The sequence below is a fragment of the Atractosteus spatula genome, chromosome 21 (assembly GCF_055471065.1).
Source record: "Atractosteus spatula isolate fAtrSpa1 chromosome 21, fAtrSpa1.hap1, whole genome shotgun sequence".
NCBI classification, from domain to species: domain Eukaryota; kingdom Metazoa; phylum Chordata; class Actinopteri; order Semionotiformes; family Lepisosteidae; genus Atractosteus; species Atractosteus spatula.
The window spans coordinates 15,557,279-15,578,860 of record NC_142726.1 but is presented as its reverse complement, the minus strand read 5'-3'; positions in this window follow the sequence as shown (position 1 = coordinate 15,578,860).

Below are 21,582 nucleotides of genomic sequence, written 5' to 3'. Positions count from 1 at the left end.
TAGAATGGTATATTCCATAAAAGTCACTCACAAAATAGTTTGTGACATTGAGCATTTTTCCAGAGAAATGTAAAGCAGGAGCAGAGCAGTGTGCTGTGTTTTGGAAAAAAAGGCTGAGGTAAGAATCCAAATAAAAGGTATGAGAGTTGATGGACATGGCATTAGTTCATTTTCAAAGGCAACAGCAGACCTGGCTAATGTACCAATTCAAAGAGCCTCAAGGGCTCCCAGGCAGAGGTTGATAGACAACTGTGGACATCTGGATATTCATCACGATGGTGACATAAACATCACTGGAATTGATGCTTTTACAACTGGAATTTCTTAGCAGAAGCAGATCAAACCACTGTAAGGATCCTCTAATGTTTTGATAGGGCAGCAGATTTTTAATAAAATTGTTTCCTTCTATGGAGTCAGTCAACAGCTAAATTAATTGTCAGACTCAAAGAATTCACATCTGTTTAATGATGCTGGCACTTGTATGGTACTGCCGGTTAGTTCCAAGAGAACACAGTGGTTAACTCTTCTGGTAAAATAGTATTTGCTGTTGTAAAATCATGTAGCCTTCTCTTGGTTTCCTTTTCAGATATTAATAAGCATTTGTCAGTCTCACATTACACCAAGATTTCCTTCCCTTTAGCCCTGCGTTTGAAGAGAAACAGAATCTACATTAACGCTCTCACAGTGGCAGGCTTTGAATCTCCGAAAAGTAAAGTTTTAATGGGGAAAATGTAATTCCTCTTGCACATATGATCTCACATCCAATCCAATATTTCATGATCTTTTCTAATTTTAGAAGGTCAGGGAAGTATACCCATGTAGAATAAAATGCAGAAATAATCATTTAAAAATAACCACCAATAATGAAGACCAGGATTATTGTTTGCTTTATTGCTTGATGCATATAGTATTATAATATTATTGAGGATTATTTTATATTTGGCTGAAATGCAACTGCTTATTACAGCAAGTGATCCATTAGGTTGTGGTACACTGTGGGCAATGTATATTGATACTTTTTAATACTATATTTTATCTTAGGGCACTTTTAGTACCCTCAGGAACAACTGATATAACACTTGCACCTCTCCCACACCACAGTCCACGAATCTGACACGTGACAATGCAGATATCTCATTTGTTTGAACTTGCGTTCTTATGATCTGTCTGAGCAACTGTTTATTGTAACATGAACAAACAGATACAGTGAACACACTGGCACCTGAAAAAATTCAATTAGTATCTCGTTGCACAATCCAATGACCAGGTGTTGACCTATTTTTATATGCAGAGAAATTGATAATATATGCCTGCCAACATCACAAATCATATGTCTAATATGGTAATCCTGTGCAGAACAGTCAGTTGCCTGATCCTTGTAAGATCATAGGTTATTAGAGCTGTGCATTACACTACTGCTACCTCTTTTGGAAATTTTGACTTTCTGTTTTACATGACTCGTTCACTTTTACTGCAGCGGAGCATGAATGTACTCTACTATGCAAGACATCTGCTAAAAGTTTTTTCTTTTATTTTTTTTCTTCGTTTCCAGGCAGCTCTTTATTCAGAGGCTCCAGAAGACTGCAGGCAATCCATTTTCCAGGGAGTAAATAAGGAGTGGGTTATATAATCCATCTTTGGTCGAAAATCATAATATTGAACGCGAGTGTCAGCAATTCCATTAACAAGATTAATTCATCCAGTTTTACATTTACAATTTCTACAAGAACAACATTGATTCCCAATGCATTTATCTGACATAATTTCCTCCCTCTTTTCTTCTTTAATTTGAATCCAAAAAGTGTATCAATTTAACATTGCTGGAAGGGCCTGCACAGTGCCAGTGAATAAATCTCTGTTATTATTATCCAACAGTCCTGCCAGAGCCATACGTCTCTTAAACAGATCGTAATTAATTGCAACACTAAACTATTCTGTTCAATTAACCATGAGAGAATATGACAGACCTGCTAAGATCGCTTCCTCCCTATATGAAAACTAATACATTTTATATACTTATGGATGTGTTTTTAAGGCTGATGTGTGCATTTTACATTGCACTGTCTAGTGTATATCACAATGACTTAAGCTGCATTAAGTGAAATACAGTCTGAGAAACTCAGGGGCAGGTGGACGAAAGAACAGGTTTCGAAGAAAGAGATAGCAGTTGCTACTGGCCAGAGAGGCAGTGGTAACCAGTCAATATGCTGGACTCCCACCTAACCCTAACAGTCTTTGCACAGGAAGTGGGAATGGATCATACAGTATATTTTTGTTGTACTACATGCTTACAGTTTGTATGTTTTGTCGTCTGCTTGTAAAATTTTCTACATCGTGTGTTGTATTTTTGTTTTAAAGGGGAACTGCAACGCTATTTTCATATTTCGCGGTCAGATACAGTAGAATCAGCACTGATGAGTGCATTTTAAACTGCAATGAAAGTAAAATGTACACAGTTACTTGTGAAACCTCCAATTTACAGCACAAAATAGATTGAATTTCCAGGTCTGTGAAGTGCCATGTTCTGCGATTCAGAACAATACAACAAAACTTCTGGTGACGTGAAACTGTCCTATTAAAAATTGTAAACGAGCGGACTTGTGAATACACCTCTCTTAATCCTAGAGAAATATTGCTTTAGATTTCAACACGGTTTTGCTGACCAATACTACTCTAACTCTGCATGCAGTTCACGTCGTAACATTTCTGTTGTGAAATGTCTGCTGCACAACCTGTTTTTATTCGCTCGCACATCACATTACATTAGTTATTAAAGTGACTAGTGACCAGGAAGGGCTCCTTCACATTGCAATTCGTGGGAACTCAAATGCAAGTTTGCGACTACATGTGGACTTCAGTCCTTTCACAAAGTTCATGATTTTGGGCTTGATTCAAAACTAGTACATTTGGTCTATAACGTCAATGCATTTATTTTGTTACTGAGATTTAATAACCAGGCTGAGTGTGACAATGTTTGTTTGTCTTCTGTCCTATTTTAATTTGTACTGTATACAGTATGTTGTAAAGGAACAAGTAATAGGTTTATTGCCACGGCCGAAACATTGTGTTTTCTTTCTTCTCTTTTCAGCATGGAATAAACTTATTAGTTGTTCCTTTGCAGCCTACGCATGCTGACGCAGCTACCCACCTGTGTATGTTGTATGTATGTATGTCTCATCTGTGTTCTTTGCTGTACCGAAAGTGAATTCCACCAACTATTGTTGTGTGTCAATAAAGAATAAAGAAGGAAATTGGGACTGCAGTGTGTGGGCTGCACAGGAACAAGTAAAGTTTAATTCCACAATGAAAAATAAAACAGAGAGACACAACGTGTTCGGCTGGAGAGCTTTCTTCAGGAGTGAGCTGTGAGGTGTCCTATGAGAGTTGTATATATAAAACTACTGTAGGGATCACCTTTTCCCCACTGGACATCAGGCAGGGAGACAGCTGTGGCTGGAGTGGATGAGTGAGAGGGAAAGTGAGGGCAACAGGGGGCAGAATTGACCTCAGGTCACCGCCACCTCTCCCCCTCTACCCCACCCCCCCGGGACCTCACTGTTCCTCAAGCGACAGACTGAGGAACCTCGGGGCCAGAATTCCTCTGGACTCTCTACAGTAAAAGACGTGGTATCATGACAATTCTAAGAAAAAAATAAACAAGAACAACAAAAGATCCTTAAAGTGTGCTTCGTAGGGACTCCGTCCTATTCTACAGAATGAAATAATTATCAGTTCATTCCATATTTCAGAAAGTGATAAAGTACAATTACAGTACATTTGCAGAGGAGGCTCTATTGATATAGAGATCATATTGATATACAGTAGATATATACTGATATAGAGATCTCTATGATATAGAGATCATATTGATAAAACTTCTTTATACTCATTGTTTGCGAGCCTGGTGGCCTTCATTTTGTCTCACACTGTGGACAGCGAAAATGTCTTCCTGAAGACAAAGCTTCAAAAGACTGATAAAGAATATGAGGCGAGTCTTCAGTGAGGACATAGGTTTTCCTCAGGATATGAAGGACATAAAGCTGTGCCAGGGGTCAGACATTTAGACCTGAACCTCAGATCAGTATCGATGAATATAGATCAGCTGTGCTAAATCAGCCCTTTCTCTATGCCCTGCAAGAGGGCATCATTCTCCCATACTCAGTTGCAACCTTCCCCAGGATAAAACATGCAGTGAGCATGGAAATACAGACCTTCCCTCTGTAAATGCTTGCGGTCCATTCTGCTGCTGCTAGCAGAACCTTTTCTGCCAAGGCCATTCCTATTTTACTTTTGCACTCGTTAGTTTCTGTGTAATACTTTAAGTGAATTTTATTGATTGATTTTTTCAGACTAAGCTTTCAGGATCAACTTTCCCTAAAAATTCTCTTAATCTCTCATGCTAAATGCCATAATGCTGTTGTTTAAAGTCTTAATTTTTTGGCCATGTTCTGCATTGTTCTGTAAATGTGGATTAAAAGATCTTTTTATAAACGGCTACACTGGAAAATGAACAGCAGCCTCAAATGACATTTTTCCAGAACTAAATTACCAGAACATCATTTATAATTTATGATTTCTATTATCTCTCTAGTATATCGAGTGTACAATAAATTTTTATAGTAGCTTTTACATTTATGTTTAATGAGAACTGTAAGAAATATTTATGTGCCTACTTGTACTGTGAACAGCAAAACAGTCAGTTGATACAGTATTAAAGTCTAAAGATTCAGTAACCAGCTACAGGCATTACATTAAATCCTATAATAAACACAGCCTGCCATACCTAATCATTGAAAATTTTGCATGACAAACCACAGCCCTGACTTTCAGTGCGGACTAAGGTTTATTTTTTCTGTGTCAGGGCAAGAACAATCTCCCATACCCTGAATTTAAGTGCTGATCACATAAATAAAACAGCAGAATAATTGTATCACTACTTTTGTCTAAGAAGAAATTGCCGAAGTGGTCCTTTAGTAAATGAAAGACTTTATCGGACATGCAAGCTTAAAAAAAATCAATGTATAACACCATGTGCATTAACAAAGTGAGGGGAGCAGGACATCAGATGGGATTTATACCAGTCCATTTGGCAGAAAATAAATAGAAAATGATTGCTTTAAATAGCGAATCCCCTGCTAGACCATGTACAATTCAGCAGAGTATTTGAAATTCAATGAGGATCCATAGTCAGCTGGTTGAAAATGCAGGTTTTTACTTATGTTGACTGAAGTATTAAGGCTTTCTAGTGTTGTCATCTCTAACCCAGAGAGCCAGCAGATGGTTCCCGGGCAGGCAGGTCTGTTGTTGGCTGTAATTGGATCTCAGAATGCAGTGAAACTGTTCTTGGTTCTGGAAATGATGGTCAGGCCTCACAACCATGACAGTACATGCCCTCCTGCCAGTCAGAATCTAGGGAAATTCCCATGCAAAGGTCTTAGTTTGGCACTGTTAGCTTATGACTTGGTGCTACAGTTGTGTAACAGAGCTGTATGTATGTTACCAAGCCAGGTGTATCCCAATGAGCTACAGTATCTAATGTTAAACACTAGTTTGTCTGCTGGTCCCCCTATTACTTAAAGATGGGGGAGAGATTATATTTTATAACTAATATTGGCAATCCATTGTATCTGATGACATTTTGGGACTACACCAATGTTTTATCAAGCAGGGATGGTATTATTTATTTTTCCTGTGTAGAAATGCCATGTTGTCATGTTGTGATCTGATGTGGCTCTAGCCCTGCTGTAGCTCCTGTCTCAGATCCATGCGAGGCTGTCACATTACAGCATGTAAAGAGATTGCACCTGACATCGCCGAAGTAAAGGTGAGAAAAGAAATCGAATTGTCTTTGTCACCAAGTGATCAACACATGTCGATACTGATGTAAATTTAATCAAAACCAGGCTCTGTGGACGACGCAGCCTTGCCTCTCCTGACCTAGACAAACGCAGTGAGGGAAATGAGATTGGTGTTCAGAGATGTTGTTCGAAACATTAATCAAGCTTCTCAGTCTCTGATGCAACAGGTGAAGGGATTGCTTTGGATGAACAGGACACTGACATGTTTTGTCACATTCAAAGTACCTTCAAAAGGTGGATTGCATTTTGTCTGCTGAGGCTGTACAGATGTCACATGCATTTAGAGACCATGGAAAAGGAAGAGCTGCAGAAGGAATTAAAGTTAATTACATTGTACAGTTGATAACAGAACTCAAATTAACCCTGCCTTGGTGCTCAAGAGGCCCCAACAGACACATTCTGATTTTTCTTCTTATTTTGTTCCTTTCAGCATCTTTTTGTTCCTGTCCTGCCTGCGTTCTGCCTACCTAACTCTTATAAAAAAATATAGCCAGCCGCACGAAATAAAGAGAGACCCGGAACCAATATTTCTAACCTATCGTTCAAAAATGAGCAGTTTAATGCATAAATCTAAACTCTACATCACAAACATAAATGTTGCATTATGAGAACTTCTTTCCAAAAGAGAAAGTCACTCCAATTTAGTTTAGGAGGTACAGTATTGTCATGATACGGACATGAACTACATGGAAACTGAAACATTAAAATAAATGCAGGTGGCTGAATTTTAAAATATGGGTTTTGATAAGTGGCAATCGTATTAAGGCCTATCATTAACATCTTAAAAATGACCAAGACGTCAAAGGCACCTTATTCACTAACTGTCTCCATGTCTCCGTTAAATAAGCTTTTTGTAAAAAAAAATAAGCACCCAAGTTAAAATACTTGTAAAGTTTTTTTTTGTACCTTTGTGTAATCAGTCTGAAAAAAATGAAAACACAAAATTCTGATGTTATATAGCATGGATGTTGTAACTGTAATTGTATGTTGTCTAAGCATTCCTGTGCCAGCAGTGAGCAGTGATTGCCTGTCTCCACACCTCCCTGTGTGGAAGACAAGAGCTATTTTGTTTCAAAACACAGTTTCTACTGGAAAGGTCCGATTTATTTATTATTAAATTCATTCTTGTTTCTTTGCACTTGAGGCAGTTTTTTTCTCCATATTCATGAGTACTGACAGGGGTATCAGAAGTGTTTTGATCTACTGCATGTAGCTCGCGATGATTCACAGATATGCGCATGTGAGAAAGTTGCTGTGTTTTTAATTACTGCATTTGCAGTTCTTATTTATTTTCCAAACGCCCGTCATCTTGGCAATAGGCAAATGACTCAAACAAAAACTGCTTTTTTGTTTGCGAGTTTAAGGAGAGGTGCACAGCCAAACCTGAGTCATTTGCTTCACATGTTCTTTTATTCAAGAACTAATATTCATAACAGCAACTCAGGCTTTAATGAATATTGATTACTCCAGAGGCCTTGGGGTTTTGCTCTCAGAGAAAGCTGCAATTAAAATATTTTCATTATCCATAAACTGGAAATCCTTCGCCTTAAACAGCTGTGCGGAATTGAATGTAACTGCAGGGCTATTTTCCAAATTTATTTAGTTGGAGTTTAAAGACTGAAGGGTAATTTTTACTGTAGAGGAAATGTCCAAAGCCTGCTTTTCAGTTCCTCACTCTGTACAGATCTGCGCTTTGGTAAATCTCAACATTGGGGGTAGTATTCTGCCTTTCACTTCTTAAACTTTTCCCTAACTTTTCTTGAGTACAAAATGAAAGGCACAACTTATGGGGTGGGGGTCTTTATATATGTGAATACTGTTCTCTTTAACAAGTTTGGTCTCTCAATATTACTGACGGTACATTGTGTGATTAATAACCCGCACAGGTCTCCTGGGAATAATGAGAAGTGTTTGCACTGAGGCGTTAATGTGTGCCAGAGAGGAGTTTGAAGTCAAATGTAACGATTGGCCTATAAGAGGAGGATTTCTATACACTGTTGTTAAATTACAGGCACTGCACTAGAACCCAGTGAATACAACTGTCAGCACAGACAGCCACAGTCTCTGAAGCTCTGTCCCAGACTTTAAACATAAAGTGTTCTTGCAAAAAAACAACAAACTTTATGCAACTCCAGGGGTTTACTGTCCCTATAAACACTTCCTTGAAGAAAAAAAAACACAAATATAAAGCAACATATCACTCTTTTTCTCCAAAAGGGTCTAACTGTAAACATAAATATTTATGCTCTAAATATTTTTAAAGTATGGAGAATGAGCAAAGAGATAATTAGCACATTAAACTAAACACTTTAAAAGGGAAATGTTTAAAAAGAGGGTAGTATTCTGTAATAAATGCAATTTGCAACCCTTACTGTTTAATGTGTTGAACTCTCTCTGCATTAGTTGTCTGCAATTGAAACAAACTGTTCAATAATTGCTGTACAAGGCCAGTCAGGACCTATATTTCAGCATACAAAAGACATGGAATGGTTGGAACTTGTGTCTTTTTGCATTATCTAGCTCTGCCAGTACAAGTATGAAAAAGCACTGTATTGTACATCATATAGGATGCTGGATAATACAGTGATCATGTAAAGAAGCTGTTCACTTTAGAACAACTACAAACTGTCACAAAGGAGGCTACAGCAAATACAAGACTAACTGAAAGGAGGCCGTTCTTCCCATTAAGAGTGTGCGCCACTATTTGAAGAATGCCAGTCAGTCAGCTGATGATACGACAGGCTCGAACCTGCAACCTTCTTTACTTAATGCCAATGTGGCAATACAATGAACATGAATCTGTATTTTGTAAAGTTTAAATTCCTTTAAATACTTCTATTTCACTTTTTTTTTTCCCTGAAATATTAGTAGTTCGGTAGTTTTACCCTCATTTCAAACAGGTCGAAATGACATTAACATCTAAATTGGTACTAACATGAGTCATGTGTTGTTTTTTCTGAGGCGCTGGTCAAACACAGTGCTGCAGAAGGAGCCATGGAGCCAGCTGTGCAGTAAATCATTGTCAGGGCAGTAAACCGACTTCATTAACGGAAAGCAGGTGGAGCAGCTTGCTGCTGCAGGTTTGTCTTGCAAGTATTACACGAGGCTTGTTAAGAGCAAACAATGGCCTAGCAGAAACCTTTACCTGCAGTTGGCTCAGGGGGGATGAATGCAAATTCCGTTTAACAATTTATATGCCCGTGCATCAATCACGGAAGATATGACAAGGCCCTTTGTTAAAGATGAGAACTGTAAACACACCTGCTGCAGCCGACAAGATCTTTCCTGCTCTTACACCTGTCAGGTACTCTGCATTCAAACGTGATTTAGCACAGTTATTATTCTAATGACTCCAGCGTCACATCCCTTAGCTCTTTCCCCCCACCCCCAAGAGGCCTGTGTATCATGGGGGTTAATTTCTGCAGAAAACTTTAAACACATTTTCCTTTAGGCTAATCATTTTCATATTTTATTTCGGGTGGGTTTTTTTTAAAAACTTGTTCTTTCAGTCAACCTGCTCCTCTACCAGCCCCTGAGTCTGAGCTACGCCAGCAGAAACCTGGAAACTGCAGTACATTTCAAGATTTCAGCAGCGTGGTTCAACAGCAACAGCAACCACTTGAAGCAATTCTGCAGTGTTTGATATTCATTGACACCGAGGCAGGCTGGCAACATGGCAACATTTGGAAATGGGACTCCAAACATATGGCAGGACTAAATCATTTGTGTCTTCATGTTTATGGAACAAATTTAACTTTGATTTGCATTTATAAATGCCAGCAATGTCTGACTAATCACTGGTGAAAAATGCATTCTATTATCTAAACTAAAAACAAGCATCCAGATAAGTGGCCAAAAATTTAAAACAGTTACATTTTCTCCCCCCGTCAACAAATGACTCAATTTGCCTGCTAATCTTGTGCTGGGGTTGTGTTCAGTTGTACCAAAGTTCAGAACAGTGTCAGAACAATTTTGCACTGTTCTTTTTTCAATTGTCACAGCGTCCAGGAGCAGCTTTTCACAGTGTCTTGGCCTGCAAACCCATCTCATGTTAATCTGCTGAAAACAGCTTCAGATGAGTCACAGTACCCAAGATGTGTTTGAGGATACTTATTGAGTATCTTCACCCACTCGGCTGAGAGTCACCCCCCTGGCCCTAGGATGAGGAAGAGGAGTTGCAAAGGCGGATGAGGGATGTATGAGGTGAAATTATGTTTTGCAGATTGTATATATAGCCCTGGGCGGCACAGTGGCCCATTGTTAGGATTGCTGCCTCACAGTCTTGGGGCCCCGGGTTCAATTCCAGACCTGCAATGCTGTCTGTGTGGAGTTTGCATGTTCTCCCCTTGTTCATGGGTTTCCTCCAGGTGCTCTGGGTTCCTCCTATAAACAATACTGGTAGGTTAATAGGCTTCTGGGAAAACTGGTCTTAGGTGTGAGTGTGTGCATGTCTGTGCATGTTCGCTGTGATGAACTTGCGTCGACTGGCGCCCTGTCCAGGTTGTATCCCTCCTTGCTCCTGATGTCTGGTGGGATAGGCTCTGGCTTCCCTGCAACCCTGTACTGGACAAAGCTGGCTAGAAAATGGATGGCTGGAATTTGAGCCTTGAGAAAGAACATTGGGACTGATTATGATTAGAACCTCTGGGCTGAAAGACTTGGTTGTTGTCTTGGTTGTCAATCCTGAACTTCAGTGAAGGACATTTCTGTTTCATCATAACTCACCCCCAAAATACAACTCCATTCATCTTGTTACAAGATGCGCTTAATGCAAGAAAACTGTCAGAGTGTTGTCTAAACGTTTATACTACACAGGGGAAAAGCAGCCTGTGCTAAGGGCACAGAAGAACAGGGGCTGGAAAACATTGTAAAGGGTGAAGAGAAAAGCAGGCACCAACCACAAGGAGTGATAGCAGAGCAGGCCATAGGTATTCTGTAGGCATGGTTAAATGGTGTGCAAGTCCTCTGTGAGGACCAAGTCTGGTCTTGCCCAGAGAAGGAGCAGGAGGATGGAGGGACAGGTTTTGCTGATGACAAGTGTGTTTGCGAGAAATTTGCTTAACTGAAAATGTAATGTTGTTAAGAAAACCATGTCCCTCCCCCCCATTCCTCTGTGCCCCATTTTCCTCCTGGGAGATTTCAGAAAGAAGAGATTAATATTCATAAAATCACACTACACTTTCACAGCAACTTGTTCAAAACAGGGGAAAAAAATCTCTCCATTAAATTATTTTTTTGTAAAAATATCTGTCGGTGTTTTCAGGGCGTTAAAAATTAATTGTGTAGTACCAGAATGTGCTAAGGCATTAAAGACCAAAATAGTTTTAGTGTACATAAAAAAAGAATGAGCTCTTCGGCTTAAAAATGTGAAAATCATGGAATTATTGAAAAAGTCTATTTTCAGCTGGAAAGAAGAGACGGTAGTAAAATATTATTTTTTCACTGTTTTGTAAAGTGACTGTAAATCTTGCTGCATAAGCTAGGGGGAAAAAAACTCTTGACAGCTTGGAGGCATTCAGATTTACTAGCTTGTTTTATGATTGCCGAGAGCAATCACAAAGTACCAAATAAAGCTCTTTTGAAAAATCAATTTTAAGATGTAACGCACTACATCGACTCTGAAGCGATAATACACTGACTCCGACAAAAAAAAAACAAACAAAAAAAAGACAAGGCTCTCATTGAGATTCAAGATGCTTGGTGGGTTTCTGTTTAAGGTGCGTGGTGCCTTCAGAAAGGGAGAGATTTCACAGGTGCCCTTCACCCAACAACTGTCTCTTAAGGGTCACCCTGGCCCCACTGAAAATGAAATTCATAGCCCCTTTTTATCAAGGCTCTGCTATATATCATATTTCCATGAGTAATTGCTTTTTGCTTTTGTAGAGCTCCACTCAGTGTGGTGCACATTAGCAGTATCAGCACAATAGCAGAGCTTATACTAGGCCATCACTGCTGAACTATAATGAATCCACTGATTAATATTGTAAGCTCATGGCGAAAAGAATCAGCCTACAATAGTATTCTCCTGTCAAACAAATATACAGTATACATAAATATACAGTATATATGAGATATATACATATGAGAGAAAAGACATGTTTATGGAGAACAACTTAAACACTGCATGTTACAAGTACTTTTATGAACATCTCTCATCACAAAATGAAATATTAACTTCCACTGAAAAACGAATGGTGAAAATGTTTTGGATGTCGCATACAGTATAGAGTATTTGTTCCTAGTAAGCAAATGTGACATTTTTTCTATGGACTTTTGTTGCTCTCTTACTGTTACGTAAACAGTCTATGAGGTGCCTTAGAGCTTATCAAAGAATCAGCGCTGTCAGGGCTACATTTATTAAGCTGTGTCCTGCCATTGTGACAGATTCAGGTTTTGAGAAGATGTAACTAAGACACTGCAGCACTCCATATTTCTTCTACAGAGAGATCAATGTTTTTGTCATATATCATGTCTGACAAGGTTCCAGAGAGACACTATAGCGTATTAATCACTGACTTGATTACCTGCTCAAATGGAACAAACCAAGCCAGCATACAATATCTTCACCAAAGCTCCCAGTTCAAAAGCTACATTATCAGGTCGGGGCCACAACCCGAGGAACAATTTTTAACACAAAATTGGAAGCGAGTACGATTGCATGGACCACTCTTTTGTCTCCAGCTCTTGGTTTCCCTCTGGTCCAGAAAAATAAAAAATAAGCCCTCTGCCCTTTCCCAACCTAGCTGGTCTAAATATTAAAACACATCATCAGAAATGGAGTTCTTTTGTCAATTTGCTCAGCAACATCTGGACTTTCTTTGGACTCAAACATGAGAAGAAGACTAAGCAAATAATTCACTGTTCCTATAGTGTCTGATTATGTTCTACTTATATTTTGTCTCCCCACAATACCAGAAATTTGTGTTCTAAAATATTAACTTCTGAATCTCAGTTTCTCAGTTCCCCTCATTTCTTCGATTCTACTCCTGTTTCTGTTTCTTTTCGATTCTACTCCTTTCTGTCTCATCGTCGAGAGCCTGTCTGCTCCTGCAGCCCGATACCAATCTCACTTGGGTTCTGTCTCTTACCTGAAACAGGGCCTCGCTTGCTAGGTTACAGTAAACAGGGGGTTGCTCTGTTTGACTTTAGTTAAATCCTCACCACATAAGGGATTGTACAGCTTTTAGACATCACCGAGAATTAAACGGAAGACAAAAAAAAGTTTTTTTTTAAAAAAACCTCATCAATGACAACTGTAAAAAGAAAACGGAGCCATAATTTCTTTTGACACACTTGAAATCGCACAGATATTGAGTTTTTTTTGTACTGTATTGTATTTAGAGTTTTATATTTCCATTTTATTCCGAACACAATTGCATCTTTTTAGTATCACATTCCTTGACAGGTTAAATCTAACCATAATGAATAGGTTTTCGAACGGCCATATTCAGGATTATTGTGGTATACACTTCTATGTACTTAGTTAAAGAATAGCATTGCTGACCCTAGAGATTTCATTTAAAAAATCTGTTTTTTTAATTCAAAAACAGTGCTCACACTACCCAAAACAAACAGCCGCAAACACTTGTAACACATTAAGTGTGCCAAAGTTCAGCACAGACATGTGTTGACATCTGCCTTCATCAGTTTATACCTTTATCTATATGCTGATAAAGTCAGACACTAAAATAAATCCATATTGAGTTATGGTGTTTTTTTGGGGGGGAAATCGCTCTAGAGAGCTTCAGAACCTGTTCTGAAATAGATTTCTGTTTTTTTGTTGCCTGCTGCACCACCAAGGCATATAAAACATTGAATTCTGGATTTGTTCGAGATATGCATTTGATAAACGCTCAATAAGCATCTAAATACAAAACTTGGCCAAACATTTCCTGTGTTAAAATCTAGTGGTCACTTTAATTTTATGCCAAAACATACATCTGTTTCTAACTTCAGTGGAATGTTCAGTGGCTGCTATTGAAGTTGGTCTTCATCATGGCTACTGGTTAACATTCAAAGAAGATAAATGACCAGGAGCACCAAAAAGTTAGTGTAATAGTGTAATTTTGGAAATCCAGCATTCCGAAACATAAATCACTTTTCATCCCTCTTTATGGCAATAAATCACCAAAACTGCAGCCTCATGATAACATACCAGAGCTCACATATGACCTCACCACATTTTTCTAGAGCTATCAATATCTGCTCTGCCAAACACCAGCCCCAGCAAGAACTTTCTAAATTTCTAATCCAATTCAGGGTCATAGGAGAGTCAGAGCCTGCTAGCAAGCAACAAGCAAAGGGAGCAAGGCAAGATAATGGGTATCCTGAAAAACATTTCTTTTTCAAATCAGGAAATGTTGTTTTCCAATTCCCAAATACATTTTCATAAAATTTAACCTCCCAAACATTCTGAAGTAATTTAAGGATCTTGTTATTATATGACATTTATTTATTTTTATTTTGTCTGAGGGTTAGAGTTGTCCTCGTGCTTTATTTGCATGCTACCCCTGGTAGAACAGACTCCTGCGAGTGATACAAGCATTGAGTAATTTCAAAGATCTGTGTAATTATGCCTGATCCTGTGTGCAATTACTGTACAGGCAAACAACCTCAAGGAGCAGGTTTTCTGCTTTATTTGCAAGCGCGTGACAAGGGTTATTCATATTTATACTTCTGAATTATTATTACTGAAACAAACAAAACAATTGCTCATTAATTATACTATTATCTAGCAATGGGATTTTGTCTTTTGACACATGTTCCGTTTTTAGAGAAGGAAAGTGAGCAAACAGAAACAAAAGGTAGACACCCAGGTCAATATCTGGTGCTGTACTCGTAGTTATTTGACAGGATTGAACTGGTAGATCTAAGGCACACTGGCAGAAAGATGGGTGTGCTCCAAACTTTTCCTTATTCATGAGGTATCTTGCCCATTTTGTTACTGGTAATGAAAAGCAGGCATTTCAATTTAACCATGGAATTATAGTTCTTTACTTGCAGAGACCTGAAATTGATTTGTACCACCATGGATCCAAATTTGTGTCACTGTGTGAAATGTATTTATTATTTTTTATGCATTAATATGGGACTAAAGCTCCCTCCTGCTCTGTATATGCACTGTACAATCAGTGCCATCTCATTATAAATTATAGTGACTATTTATTCTTTGCTTTTATTCTAAATAGTTAATTAGATAGATATTGACTGTTTTTATTTACCAACAGTCAAGCGTGTTTAATTAATGTGATTCATTTACAAAGTCGGTTTGCAACTGAAATGCACTCTGTGCTAATCTATACTTTCAATTAACTTACAGTTTCCAGTTTGCAGAAATAAGCATTTTATCAAAGATAATGGATTTATCATGTAAGCACTCTAATATGGATACAGTGATTATACAAATGAACACAACAGCCTGAATTGTGGATGGCATATGGCACTTTAACAACCAATGCCATATGGACGCATATGGCTGACTTTTCAGAAATAATGACAACAAACTAAATTCAGGTCACTTGTGACAGCCAAAAATATATTCGCCGTTGAAGGGAAAAAAAAAATCCTGGAATTTGGCTGCACTAATGTTGAACAAATCTGCAGTGCCTGCTGGAGAGAGGAATGGACTTAAATGAATATGCCAACAGTTAATGTGCTAAAATTGTCAGCATTCACAGTAACACTTCTCAGCAGGCCACAGAGTCCTTCACAGCAGGGTACAATGCATTAATTGCAGTGTGACATGCTGAAATGACTTGTGTTTTCTTTATTGCTGTACCCATGACTGATAAGCCTTTATAATGCGCACCTTTTCCGGAACACCGGAACAGATAGATTTTATTTTGTTTCTGACCAAGCCCGATCCACGCAGAAATACACGGAGAACGGCAAATGAACAAACCACAAACCCTGCTCAAGAAAAAAAGCTGCACGCTAAGTTGCCACTCCTAACACAAAATACCCAACCCCCCCCCCCCCCCAAATGCCAGGCCGTCTACTGTCCTATAATGAATACAATTCAACTTTGTTTCTAAAAACAAAAAGACAGTACTGCAGAGCTCAGGAGTGGAAAGACAACAGGTTGAAGGGACTGTGTTTGTGAGAGGTTGACAGGATAGGGCAGCCGGAGCAGTGTGGGAAACCAGCCTCTGTGAGAGGGAACGTCTTTCATTTGCATTCTTCAGTAAGCAAAGCTGATTAACAGTAGAGGCCACTAGTTACTCTTGGCTTTAATTAGTGCACACCTGAGAAGTGTTTTCAACTTGTACCACTTGCAGTTCAAGGTTTTCAAGCCTTTTTTTTCCCCTTAAATAAAAAACTGTATCTGTGCTTCAAGGACGCTGGTGCCTGCTCTTTATGGTTTTGTAAGTATAAAAGCTACACCTTGACTTATTCTCTTGTAGCATTGTAATAGGTTTTTTCATTCCACTAGCATGATACTGCTTCAGGCTCAAAACTCAATTTCTTAGCCCTGAATAGACAGCAATTGCACAGAGCTAACTCAATTGAGGAGATAGAGGAGACTTGCCTCTTGAATAAATTGGGGGCTCGGCTTTAATACCACATCATTCATGTAACACACAAACACGCTCTGATTTCATTTTACATCTACAACGTTTGCAATTTGAAGGTTTTAAAGAAAAACCTGCTCATTATGATGAACAAGTTCCATGAATATGTTTATCTATCAAATTTGTGCGTTTATGAATGTGCTTAAAATTGCTCCCTCATCCCATTTTGTTGCCGTGATAGATCATAAAAAATGGCATGCAAGAAACACTTAATAAGAGATTGAGTTCCTTTTAATAAATCCAGACCAGCTGGATCTTCTGTCTGTTCATAATTAATTATTTCATTTCGGCAGGTGAAGTAATTTAAACAGAAAATAAGATTACACAGTTACAAAATAAAAACTTATTATAGCAGATTTGTTTTTCATGTTTTTTTTGTGGGATTCTTTGAATTACAAGCAAGAGAAAATGAATTACCAGGCTGGAGTGTACAGAGGTATACTGTATGCAATGCTCAGTGAGCACGGCAATATTTCTTTTACCCGTTATATGAATTTAACTCAATAGTAGCGATTGGACTTTTGATCCATTTACAGCAGTTCTTGGATCTTTTCTCCTTGATCATGGACAACTTTTTAAGCATCATGCTACAACAGCATCTTCAGAAGACATTGTTCACCTCATCTTAAAGCAAGGCACTGCGATGCAGCAGGATGGTCCTTGTTCATAGTCGGGACCGCTCAAAACTGAAATGCTCCTGGGTTATATAACTACAGTAGTTTTCGGACAGATTATGTCACACTGTGCTTGTGAACTCCCAAAAAAATGTTTGCTTTATCACTCAAAATAAGAACGATCGGAAGGCTACAATGAAAGAAAGGCTTTTGACCTCATCTTTTGACCGCAATATGGTTCCAATCCAGCTGATGGCACTAAAAAATGAGAAGTGCTTCAATGTATTTAATCTCTGGCAACGCAACAATGTATCAGTCTCTCATCTGATGGAGCCCTCTGTTCTTCTGGCTTCTATGACACATATTTGCCTTAAGTCTTGCTCATCTATGTGTTCATGCCCAAGCACTGCACTTCACTTAATGACAAAACCAGCAAGCAATAATGCAGAGTTTCATTACTGGGAGAACGCAAGAACATACGAAGGGTTACAAAATGAGAGGCAGCCATTTGGCCCATCTGGGTCATTTGGTTGCTGGTAAACTAATTGATCCAAGAACCTCATCCAGCCAGTTCTTGAAAAAAACCCAAGGTATCAGCTTCAACAGCATGGCTGGGCAGCTTGTTCTGGGCTCTCACAGCTCTTCTGTGCATATATTTTCGGGATTCCAAATAATACTTTAAAAATCACAACAAGCTGTCAGCGTTAAATTATACTTTAATGTATAAAGCATTTATGAAAAGAATGATCTGAAAACTGAATCTAAAAGAATAATAAGGATATGTTAATGAACACAAAATTGGTCACTAGTAGATATCGGCACCTGTGCAGTTATGGGTACATTATTTAAATTATTTCAAATTTAAGGAAGTTAATGGTTTCAATGCTCATCTGTTGCATTTCTCATGCCTCACGATATACAGTATGTTTGAACACGTGATGCTGATTCCGTTGCTGAAACACATTTCAGAGGAAAACAGCCGGAGCAACACAAAGTTATCATCTCAAATCAGTGCGTGGTGGACCATAAAATACTAACCCATGCATTAGCCACCAGCCATCCTGCCTGCTAAGCGTGTGTTAAAAAGCAGATACTGCAAGAACCTACAACATCCTATTTTTATGCTTTCTGCACAGTCGGTTCGGTCTGGCGTGGCGCGTACGATGGCTATCACAATTAGTTTCTTTGGTTATGCCTGAGATGAAGTGACATACACTCAGGATGAGGGAGTTTGGAGTTCTGTCTCTGTCGACTGCGCTTCACCAAGGCTGCATGGATGGCTGGATGGATTTCAGTTTTAAAAGGTGCATCTATTCACCATAAAGAATTCACAAATAATTTCATAAAGCAGTTCATCAAAAAAGCAAAACAGGATAGAAATAAATGTTAATTTCTAACTCTAAGAACAAAAATAGATTAAAATCACAAGCATCACCTCATTTAAAGATGAATACTCACCACAGCTGAAGATCATTAAAGGATCACATCTGTTGAAAAAGTATCCAGATTGTGTGAAACCTGTCAAACAAAATAGAATGCGGTTTCTCTACTATCACAAAAAGGACACTCATATACCGCATTTGGACTAATAATACAAACAAAAGCATTTACCATATAAAATACTTTTATAATATTGTGCAAAATGCTCCACTGATCCCCTGATCTTTTTGGCAAAAGATAGATTAACAGGCAGTCTGACTTTCTTTCTAATGCATATTGTATGTACATCATGTTAGTGATCAGAGTTAGCTATATCACACTAATGAGCCCTTAAACAGCCGTGTGTGACTGCTAACTATAACTCTATATACTCAGTAAGACTGAATGAGAACTCATAAGGTTCAAACTCTTGTAGCTCTGTGACTGGACAAGGGCTAATTCATTTTTATACCCATAATGCATGTCGAATTCATTGTTGAATACATGGGAGTTAACATGCGTTCAATTTCAAAAGGTGTACAGAGAATAACCCCAAGATCATTGTTACATGGGCTCAATCCTTTTTAGCTTTTGACAAAAAGGCTAAAAACTGCTATTTCCCTCACGGGATCAATAAAGTATCTGTCTATCTAAAAAAGGGAAATATTTGATTGCCTTTTTTACATTCTGTGCGTGCCAGAGGGACAGGAATGCCAGTCTAATTCCAGAACAGAGCATGAGGCAGGACTGTCTATGGCAGGAGGACTGAGAACAGGAGGCACTTCCTGCCACAGACAGTCCGGGGAGTATGGAACAAACTTCTGGACATCCTGCATGGGAGATAACGGACCTCGCTCCTTCACAAAACCGCTTAATGAGGATCTCGGATCAGAGCTGGTAAACAGGCCAGGACTGGACACGTGGCTTCCTCTTGTTTGCAGCACTTCCCAAATTAGTGTGAGTGTGTGAAATATGCTCAGGTGCACCTTGCTTGGCTCGGCCTTTCTAGTGATCTGATATGCTTCATCGCAACACACAGTATTAATCCAACCCTTGCCACTGCAGAAAAGAAACAAACCGACTCTGTTGTACTAAAAGGGATGAATAAATGAGTCAAATAATTAATTTTGAGCTCTCTAGTAAGTATCGTACGAAATGTGTCGGCCTTGGTGTTAAAGGGCCCCACAGTGCTGTTGTGGCGTAGCGAGCAGTGCTATGGCCTGGGGACTGAAGTACCCCCTCCACACTCTTTGACTCAGGAGGTGGCTGAGCCTCCAGCTAATTTGTGGGATAATTCCCAGTTGCACTACAGAAGTGCATCACATATGCACTGCTTCCTCCATGCTTCTGCCCATCATCATTAATGAGGCAATATTTGCGAAGTTCTTCTAACACATGCACAAATAGGTATTATTTTTAACATTTCCATACCTCTACCATCTACCAGTTAAATGAGTGTTGTTAGACATAGTTCATACCATACGTACTATATACTGTATGCACAAACACACTTACTGTATTCACATATTAAATATATGCACATACACATACTGTACTATCCATTTACACATAAATGCATATTTTTTGTCTTCCTCAGTGTTATGGTTTAATGGTTTCAAGGTTTGGAAGAAATCATTCAGATCAGAATAGGTATTTTCTATTTACTCAGAGACACTTATTAATATGAAACGTACATTTCCTCTTGCTTATTTACTATATTGTTTTAAATTAGACCATTTTTTTCAATGTACTGTATATTCTGGCTATCCTAGTTAAGATAAGGTTATTGCAAGAGATTTTGTAGGCAACTGATGAATCTTATGCAGATTAGTAGATTTAAGATTTTCTAATGAGCATTGTCAGGTACTGAGAGAATCAAACAGTAAGGGTCCAGAGGTGACAACAGCAGCCAAGTCTAACTTATGTAATTTCTTCTCAGCAGAACATAGAAAAATGAATGAGAATGCAGAGGTGAATTCCAATATCTTCAAGGAAAATGGATGCAGAGAGTGTGGAAACTTTACATTTGCTTTTTTTATTTTTATGAAGTTATATCCCATTTTCTTCTGGAAAGCAATTTCGGGGTCTGTGGCAGAAAATCATATCATTCAGTACGAGAAGACAAATGACCTTAAGAAAATCTTAATCCTTTAAGGCTCTCATTCCATATCCAATGAAATATCACCCTACAAAACATGACAGGAAAATCATATCTTAGAGAAAATGTGAAACAAGAGGCTATAGCCTAAAAATTGCTGTTTTTTGTAGCTTGTTACTTTAATTAAGTGTAGGCTGGCGAACAGGAGAAACTCTTAATTAATTGCTGTGCTTGTCTTATCTGGTCAAAACCAAACAGAGAGGACCAGTTTTAGCTGCTCAGAGTATTACAAATAAACTCAAGCAACTGTTCTCTTAAAATATACAACTCTTTTGATTCAAAATAATACTAAACAATAATTAGTAATTAAAATAATAATTCTCATGGCTCTTTTCCATGGAAAATGTGCGCACAGTTTTTCTGTGGTTTTACAACCTCACTTTACTGTATGGTGTCTGGCAGACATAATGCACACATCTACACTTTACTGTCCTTTTAGTATTACTAAATTACTGTTTTACGAAGAGCCATCATCCTTGAATATACGACAGTGTTTTCATAGTTGAAACTTACAAAAAATGAATATTGTGTTTGCCTCTTCTTTGAGATGTAAATGCTTTGGCTTGGTAAACACTGTGCAGTGTAAAGGAAGAATGTAATTGCCTAACTCAAAGTTATTCTAACATCTGTATGGGAGGCTCTCCTCTCCATTTCTTTATGAATTGTTCTTTGTGACACAATGCAAAGTTCTGTACCTGTCTGTGCCAGGAGCTCATGCTGTTCTTTAATGAGAAACCAGCATGTGTAATCCCATATTGGTTAACAATAAGAGAAACATCCAATCTGAAAGGTGCTGATGTCAGCACATTAGATTGATTTTCCCAGTCATGTGACATTTGCATCACATTGGTATTAATGCAGATTTCTAGAGCTACAGAGGTTTGATTTTAATGCATGCTCTATTCTAAATCTGTAGGGTTCCTGCAGAATGTATGCCATGCTTGATAAACCGTCCGAAATTA